Below are 9,256 nucleotides of genomic sequence, written 5' to 3' on the forward strand. Positions count from 1 at the left end.
GAACCAAGAAGAAATAGAAAACATGAGCAGACAAATTATAAGCAACAAGATGAATCTATAATAAAGTCTCCCATCGAAGAAGAGCCCAGGACCTGATGGCTTCACTGTGAAATCCTATTCAACTTTTAAAGAAGAAGTAAGAGCAATTCTTCTAAAACTATTCCAGAAAATTAAAGAGGAGGGAGTTCTTCCAAACTCATTCTACAAGACCAGCATTATCCTGATACCAAAACCAGACAAAAACAAAACAACAACAAAAAACTACAGGCCAATATCCCTGTTGAACATAAATGCAAAAATCCTCAACAAAATCCAAGAAAACCAAATCTAGCAGCACATTAAAAAGATTATTCACCATAATCAAGTGATATTTATCCCAGAGATTCAAGAATAGTTCAACATATGCAAATCAATAAACATGATACATCACATTAACAGAAGGAAGAACAAAAACTATGTGTCTCAATAAATGCAGAAATAACATTTGATAAAATTCAATGATTTTTCATGATAAAAATTATCAAGTTAGGTATAGAAGGAATGTATTTCAGTGCAATAAAGTCTATATATGATAAACTTATAGTCAACATCATACTGAATGGGGGAAAAGTTGAAAGCTTTTCTTCCAAGACCTGAACAAGACAAGGAAGCCCACTTTCACCATTTGTATTCAACAGAGTACTGGAAGCCATAGCCAGAGCAATTAGGCCAAAGAAAGAAACAAAAGGTATCCAAATTGGGGGGGAAAAAAAAAGAAGTTAAATTATCCCTGTTCACAGATAACATGATCTCATATATAGAAAACCCTAAGTTCCACCAAAAAAAATCGCTTAGGACCGATAAACAAATTCAGCAAAGTTGCAGGATACAAAATCAAGTAAAAAAATCAATAGAAGTTCTATACACCAACAATAAACTATCTGAAAAACAAACAAGACAACAGCCTCACTTACAATAGCTATAAAAATAAATAAATAAATAAAATACCCAGGAATATGTTTAACCAAAGAGGTGAAAGATCTCTACAGAGAAAACTATAAAACAATGCTGAAAAAAGTTAAAGACACACAAAAAAAGAAAGCCATCCCATGTTCATAGATCAGAAGAATATTGTGAAAATGACCATACCACCAAAGCAATCTACAAATTCAATGCAATCGTCTGTGAAAATACCAATAACATTTTTCACAGAAATAGAAAAAGTATTCCTAAAATTCATATGGAACCAGAAAAGACCCTGAATAACCAAAGCAATCTTGAGCAAAAACAATAACAAAAACAGAAACAAGGCTGAAGGAATCACACTATCAAACTACAAAGCTATAGTAACCAAAACAATATGTTACTGGCATAAATACAGACATATAGGCCAATGGAACAAAATACAGACCCCAGAAATAAGTCCACTTATTTTCAGCCAACTGATGTTCTTTTTCTTTGTTGGTGGGAAGTTCATTGATTTTTTACAATCAAAATTCATCTATGAATCTGATAAAGACCTTCAGACAATTAGAAATTTTGCAAAATAAGGTTTGGGAAGCCCTTCTATAGACCAGTTTTGTCCTCAAGTCTGTCCCCGAGAAGCCATCAGAAGTCTCCATCACCCCTGGGCTCCAGATTCCTTTTGGCCCCACTCCCTGGAGATTTGGGGACAAGGATCTCCCGTTCCTATTCATTGTTCTCACCCCCACCCTTCTCAGTGATGGAGCTGGAGTTCCAGGCCCACGTGGTGAATGAGACCGTGAGAGTCAAGAGGGAGTATGTAGTTCATGATTTCCACCCTAGCGGCTGGTGCCCTGCTTCCAGGTGACAGTGAGTTAAGTCAGGAAGAGGCTGACAGGAGGGCTAATGGAGGTAGGAAGGTGAGGGATGCAGAGCCAGAGGCATGAACCCATATCCCTGCTGCCCACTCCCCATCTCCCCCTAGAGAGTCCTAATTTTTCCCCTTCCAGTTGAGCCTGAAGAACACAGCACTGAAGTCCATCATAGCTCTACTGGCACATAAGAGGCACTTATATTGGCTGTCATGTGCAGGGGGGCTGCTGCCCCTCCAGACAATCGAGGGCATTGCTTCCAAGGTGACACTGCTGCTGGGCTACCTCTCTTACACTCCTCCCTGGTGCAGGCCCTGCCCAGCTCCTCCTGCAGGCCGCTCCTCAGTAAGTTCTACTTCCTTACCTGGCCTGCCTGGTTTCTCCCACCTGCTGTCATCCACACCAGGGTGTTTCTGCTCAACTCCCAGGACATCAGAGGCACAGGACCTGGCCCCTAACCATCCCACCTGCCCTCCCACCTCCAGTTTACTACTTCAGCGTCCTGCTCTTCCTCAGCGCCACAGAGATTGTGCTGCTGGTTGGGCTGCTGGCCTGGGGCAACTTTGGGGCTATGAGCGACCCCAGCCTAGTCCTGAGAGAGGAAAAGCAAGATTATGAGAATCTAGGGTCTAATCCTGAAAGTGAGTGAAGGTTGAGGCACCTTCCTGGGGGTGAGGAGTAAGCAATGAGACCTAAGTGCAGGTCTAAATGGAAAAGAACTGGCAGGTTGCCTGCCTAGGGCTGGGTAAGGGTGCAGGAGTTGCTAGGTGGTCATGGCTCCTTGCACCAACCCTGCTGGCTCTCCTGTCCCTGGGCTCCACCATATCCTTTCTTGTTAGAGGCAGGTCTGCATCAGGGAGCAAGATTGGCCTCCCTAAAGGCCCAGGTGACCTCAACTCTCCAAGATAAGATGTTGCCTTGCAGAGCTTCCCTAAGATGGTGTTTTTTCCACTGAAGATGACCCGCAATGGGCCAGATCCAAATGTTAATTAATTGAGACTTTCCAGAAGGGAGAGATACAGGCTGATGACCCCTGGGTTTCATCCTTCTGCTCATGTTGGGTCGGCTCAGGGGAGGGCCTGAAAAACAACTCCTTTCTCTGCATCTTTGCTTCATAGAAGCACCCAGAAGAAAAAAGGGGTCAAAGAGAAGCTGGACTGAGACTGTTGACTGTGACTTCTTTCTCATGTATGTGGCCTGGGTGCTGTGCAGCCAATTCAACTTCATGGGAATCTGGATGTGGACAGCGTGCAAGTCCAACTCAGACCCTAGAGAGGCTGCACCCCATGGCAAGCAGCCCAGGCTGTGACAGCGTTGGGCCTGGGCTGCAGACTTTAGGATGCAGTTTTGGTTTCCCATGACTGGGGGTAGAGCCAAGACAGGGTCTCTGGAGAGCTGGGGAGGAAAATTAGATCTCTTCTCTATCCCCGGAAGACCCTGAACCACCCTGAGCTCTCCCTCTGTTAGCATATAAGCAAAGAGCTTGAAATAAACCCATTCCCAAGTGCAAATACACCTCAAGGGTCTGTCTTCATTGAACTCAGCTATTTTTTCTGATCTTAAGTAGGTGGGACCTTGCTTTTCACCCCACTTTGCTCCTGAATTTCTCTCCACTGTCCACCAGTCTCCCAGTCCATAGGCATGCAGCCTTCTGCAATCCCTGCTGTTTGGTCCTGGGCCAGGAGGCACTAATGCTGGGAAGTGGGAGACGGAGGCCTGGGAAGCAGGCCACAGAGGGTGGGTCAGGGCTCCTTTTCTGAATGCCTCCTGCAGTGTACTGGAACCCAGAGGGAATGGCGAGCAGGCAGGCAGTCCTGCCCCCAGTCACCTAGGGGACTCCTGGGAAATGGAACAGCCCCAGATCTCAGGTCTGTGGGCAATGGGGAATGTGTTTTCTGCACAAAATCCAGGAGAACCTGATTGCTTTTCCCCAGCTCTTCTGACTACTCCTCTGAGACCTACCCACATTTTGGGCTGAAAAGGAAGTTCTAGTACCCACTTTTGACTGAGCACAGAGGTAGGGCTGTTCTGCCCTCCTGCTTTTGATACACACGAGGCAGCTGTGGGCACAGGCCTCTGTCTTCTTTCTCTTCTCTCCTATTTCAAAAGCTATCAGCATCACAAAACCCAAGACGAGAAGGAATCCAGCTTTCTGGGAGAATGCTGGTTTTGTTGGAAACATGGGCTACAGGGAAAAAGCAGAAACCAGGACTAGAGGGCTCAGGGAGGAGGCTCCTGGATGGGGCAGTGAAGACAAGCCTCTTTCCCAAAGGACTTCAAACTCACCCAGCCCAGAGGCAAGTTAACACGGGTTTATCTGTCCAATGACCTGGCTAGTCTGGCAGAGCCAGGCAGGGCTAGCAGAAGACTCAGGCAGAGGTGTTGAAAAGGCAACTGGTCAGGTCATCCACCTGCTCCATGTGTACAGGTACTTTTCCAGGTTCTTGGTGAAGGGCATGCTGCTGAACTTGTGCAGAGAGGCCCTACAGGTTTCCTTGACAATGTTTTTTGGGGTCTAGCAAATCCTGTCCTTCTCTGTGTTTGAAATAGCTCAGGCCTTTTAGATCTTGCACAGTTCTTCAAGGCCATCATTGAAGCCCTTGAAACACTCTTTGATCATCTGCTGCTCCTTATTCTAGAGTTTGACTCCTGGTTGGAACATAAGTATATTGTTCTCTGTGAAATATTCAGTCACCTTTAGCCAACTGCACTGGTAAGTCAATCTACTGCTCAATGTGCTCCCAGTGGGGGTACTCAGCAGTCTTCCGAGTCACGGCCACCAGCTGGATCAGCTCAGACTTCAGGCACTCAAGGATGTAGTTGTAGCTGTTATGCAGGAAGATGGTGCTCAGAGCTGGGTCCTCATACACCTTGGACTTGCTCAGCAAGTTCAACTGCAGGCTGCCCAGAATTTCACAGATATAGGTGCTTATCAGTCACTTGCTGAACTTGGAACCATGACTGTGGCTGAAGAACTGGCCTCTTGAGAAGCCAGCATATCACCCACCACCTCCTGGAAGTCCAGAAGCTGCTGCAGGAAGAGGATGACGTTGCTTGTGAGCATGGTGCCATCCTTGGGCATGTTGCATTCATTGTCAAGGTCATTTTTGATGTTGTCCACAACATCCTCCAGTGCTTTGGCTCAAATGGCCTCCAGGGAGATGATGAGGCCAGGTGATTTGTTCTTGCTGTTGGTGGCCATGCCCTAGAGCACCTGGTCAAACTCAGGTTTGCTGTGCTTAGGTGATGCGGGATGGAGGAGACAGTAAGCACCATGGAGAAGTCGTGTCAAATGATGGCCTCCGAGCGGGAGACAATATTCTCCCCTTCAAGTATCAGCCCATCCGGCACATCCTGTATCAGAGTCACAGGTCTTCTTCCTATGGTGCTCAGTGATTATGTCAGCCAGCAACTGATACTTGTTCTAGGCCAGTTCGACAAAGGTACTGACACAGTGGATGTAGGTATCAGTCTCCATGTCCACCATCTTTCCTGACCAGCAGCCTATGCTTGTCATTCAAGGCCTTGGACAGGTACTTAACTTTGAAATTATGCTCGTGACCTTCCAAAGGAAGGAGGTTGGAGCATCCCTTTTCCCCAACTAGGCCATACTGGGAATACTGTTTTCAGAAGGTGTTGAGCCTTATGAATTGTCCCTGGCCACTTGACTGGCTTTTTTGGCGGGTGTGTTTTTCCTCTTGTTGGGAATAGAAGGGGAGTAGGGAATTCCAGAAAAAGAACTCTTCTTCCAGAAATACTTCTCCAGGCCTTGATGAAGTGATCCATCTGAATGGAGCAAATCTGGTAGTAGACATTCATAAAATCTTGGTTGCAGCTGTCTTCCACCAGCCAGCAGGAGATGCAGATTACATCCTGGAGCATACTCTTGGGCAGGTGCTCCAGGGACATAACCTCCTGTCCCTCCAGATCATCATCACCACTGATCAGATCCAGGATGAGCACAGGGGAGACAATCTTATTGTGCCTGGTCATCAGGCTGCAGAACTCGGACTCTAGCGACTCCTTCCCCTGCTCAAGCAGCAGCTTCACTTTGTTGAGTTCTGGGCTGTCTGGGCTACTGTCCTAGAAATACTCCACAGCATTCTGAATCTTAGCCATGCTTCCCAGACACTCTTCTGGCCTACCTGTGGGGCCCTCTCTGAAGATCTGCTAAGTGTCACTGGCAACGTGGTAGGAGCTGATGATATGGTCCAGGATGGATAGCGTCTTCTCTAAATTGTCCTGCAGCCACTGCAGATTATCTGTCTGCTTGTGCACTGGAATGATGGAATTCTCCAGCTTTATATGGTGACTGTCATATGCTGACAGGATAGACATCATGTTCTTGGTGAGCTGCTCACTCTTCTCCAGGTTGTCTTGAATACAGGACAGCAACTCCTCCTCCTGTTTCAGCTTCTCTTTAGTCTTCAGCAGTCAGGTGAATATCTCCAGTGGAAGAATCATAGCTGCAAACTCTATGGCTCTCACTTCCCAGCTTCTTTCCTCAGTGCTCCCCACCCTGCAACTGACTGTAAATAAAGGCACTAAGAGCATTCATTGGTGGAAGGAACAGTTTCTTCGATAAATGGTGCTGGGAAAACTGGATAGCCATATGCAGAAAAATGAAAGTAGAACCCTATCTCTTACCATATAAAACCATCAACTCAAAATGGATTAAAGATTTACATATAAGACTCAAAACTATAAAACTAGTAGGAGAAAATATAGGGTAAACACTTAAGGACATTGGTCTGGGCAAAGACTTTATGGAGAAGACTTTAAAAGCACACGGAACAAAAGCAAAAATAGGTAAGTGGGATTATTTCAAACTAAAATGCTTCTGTGCAGCAAAGAAAGCAGTCAACAGAGTGAAGAGACAACCTGCAGAATGGGAGAAGATATTTGCAAACTATCCATCTGACAAGGGATTAAATCCAGAATATATAAGGGACTCAAGAAAGTCAACAGCAAAATAATAATCATAATTCATTAAAAAATGGGCAAATGAGCTGAATAGACATCTCTTGTAAGAAGAGATACAAATGGCCAACAGGAACATTAAAAATGCTCAAATCATTAATCATCAGGGAAATGCAAATCAAAGCCACAAAGAGATACTATCTTACCACAGTTAGAATGGTTTTTATTAAAAAGATAAAAAGTAACAAATGCTGGGGAGGATGAGGAGAAAAGGTAACTCTTATACACTATTGGTGGAAATGTAAACTAGTACAACCATTATGGAAAACAGTATGGAGGTTCCTTAAAAAACTAAAAGCAGAGCTAACATATGATCCAGCAATCCCACCACTGGGTATATATCCAAAGAAATATGGAGTATGTTAAAGAGATGTCTACTCTTTCATGTTTACTGCCCCATTATTAACAATAGCTAAGATATGGACTCAACCTAAGTGTCCATCATCAGATGAATGAATAAAAAAATGTGGTACATGTAGACAATTGAATACTATTTAGCCATAAAAAGAACGAAGTTCTGTCATTTGTGGCAACATGGATGAGCTTGGAGGACATTATATTAAGTGAAATACACCACACACAGAAAGATAATATATTGCATACTCTCACTCATATGTGGAAGCTAACAAAGTTATCTTGTAGAAGTAGAGAGCAGTTACTAGAGATCAGGAATGGTAGAGGAAGGAGAGGATTGGTTAATGGTAAAGGAAGGAGGGGATTACAAAAGTAATGCTAGTTAGAAGGATAAGGTCTAGTGTTCTATAGCGTGATAGGGTGGCTATCATTAACAACAATCTGTTGCATATGTTCAATTGGTTAAAGGAACAGATTTTGAATGCCCCCAATACAAGTAATGATAAATGTTTGAGGTGATAGATATTCTAATTATGCTGATTTAAGCATTACATATTGTATACACGTATTGGAATATCACAGTGTTCCCCATGATATGTACAATTATTATGTGTCAATTAAAAATAACAATAAAAGCAAAAATATATATACCATTTAAAATAGCAGCAAAAGTTGTTAGATATGAGTCTATTAAAATATGTATAAGATCCGTATGTTGAAACTACAAAACCGTAATGAAAGAAATTAATGAAGACCTACATAAATGGAGTGCTATGTCATACTCAAAGATTGTTAAGATGCCAATTTCCCCCAATTTGGCCTACAGATTTAAAATAAAAATTCCACCAGTTTTTTGTGGGTATCAAAAGTGTGATTTTTAATATAGCCCCCCCAACCACAGAAAAGCAAAGAACTAAGATTAGCCAAACAATTCTGAAAAACATAACAAAGTTGGAGGACTCCTATTACTGAATTCCAAGACTTACTGTAACACCTCAGTAATCAAGACAATGTGGAAATAGGAAAAGGATAGACACATACATCAGTGAAAAGTGTTGAGAGCCCAGAAATAGTTGATCCACATAAATATAGTCAACCTATTTTTAACAAAGGTGCAGAGACAATTCAATAGAGAAATGATAGTCTTTTCAACAAATAGTACTGGAACAATTAGGGATTCATGCACAGCAAAATGAATGTCAATGTATACCTCAAACATTATACAAAAATTAACTCAAAATTTATCAGACCTAAAGGTTAAATGTAAAACTATAAAACTTCTGAAAAAAAATGAAAACATGGGAGAAAATTTGTGTAATCTTGGGTTAAGCAAAGAGCTTTTAGCTACAACACCAAAAGCATAATTGGCAAGAAAAAATAGGTAAATTGGACTTAATCAAAATTTAAAACTCTTACTCCATGAAAGACACTACTAAGGGAATGAAAAGACAAGCCACACACTGGGAGAAAATAGTTTCAAGTAATATTTCTGACAAGAACTTTATCTAGAAAGTATAAAGAACTCTAAAACTCAATGATAAGAAAACAAGCAACCCAATTAAAAATGGGCAAAAGATCTGAAAAGACACTACACTTAAAAAGATATACAGATGGCAAATAAGCATATGAAAAGATGCTGAATATCATTTGTCACTAAGGAAATGCAAATTAAAACAATTATGAGATAGCACTACACATCTATTAGAATGGCTAAAATATAAAAAAAATGCAACATCAAATGCTGGTGAAGAATGCAGAGCTCTCATTCATTGCTAGTGGGAATGCAAAATGGTATACCACTTAGGAAGACAGTTTGGAAGAAATTTCTTATAGAGTTAGACATAGGATTACCATATGACCCAGCAATCATTATCTTAGGCATTACCTAACTCTTTTAAAATCTAATGTTCACACAAAACCTGCATGCGAATGTTTATAGCAGTTTTATTCATAATTACTCAAAACTGGAATTAGCCAAGATTTCCTTCAGTAGGTGAATGGATGAACAAACTGTGGTATATCCATACAATAAAATACTATTCAGCAATGAGTAGTATTTATTAGCCATCATTTCACTAATCTACATGGATGAGTCACAAATGCATTTT

The 9,256-nt window shown here is 42.3% G+C and overlaps 1 pseudogene; it reads right to left on the bottom strand.

Annotated features, from left to right (window-relative positions):
• Window positions 1-4,183: 4,183 nt before the first annotated feature.
• Window positions 4,184-6,230, bottom strand: LOC111547835 (annotated as a pseudogene).
• Window positions 6,231-9,256: the final 3,026 nt, after the last annotated feature.

The sequence above is a fragment of the Piliocolobus tephrosceles genome, chromosome 3 (assembly GCF_002776525.5).
Source record: "Piliocolobus tephrosceles isolate RC106 chromosome 3, ASM277652v3, whole genome shotgun sequence".
In the NCBI taxonomy this organism is placed as follows: Eukaryota; Metazoa; Chordata; class Mammalia; order Primates; family Cercopithecidae; genus Piliocolobus; species Piliocolobus tephrosceles.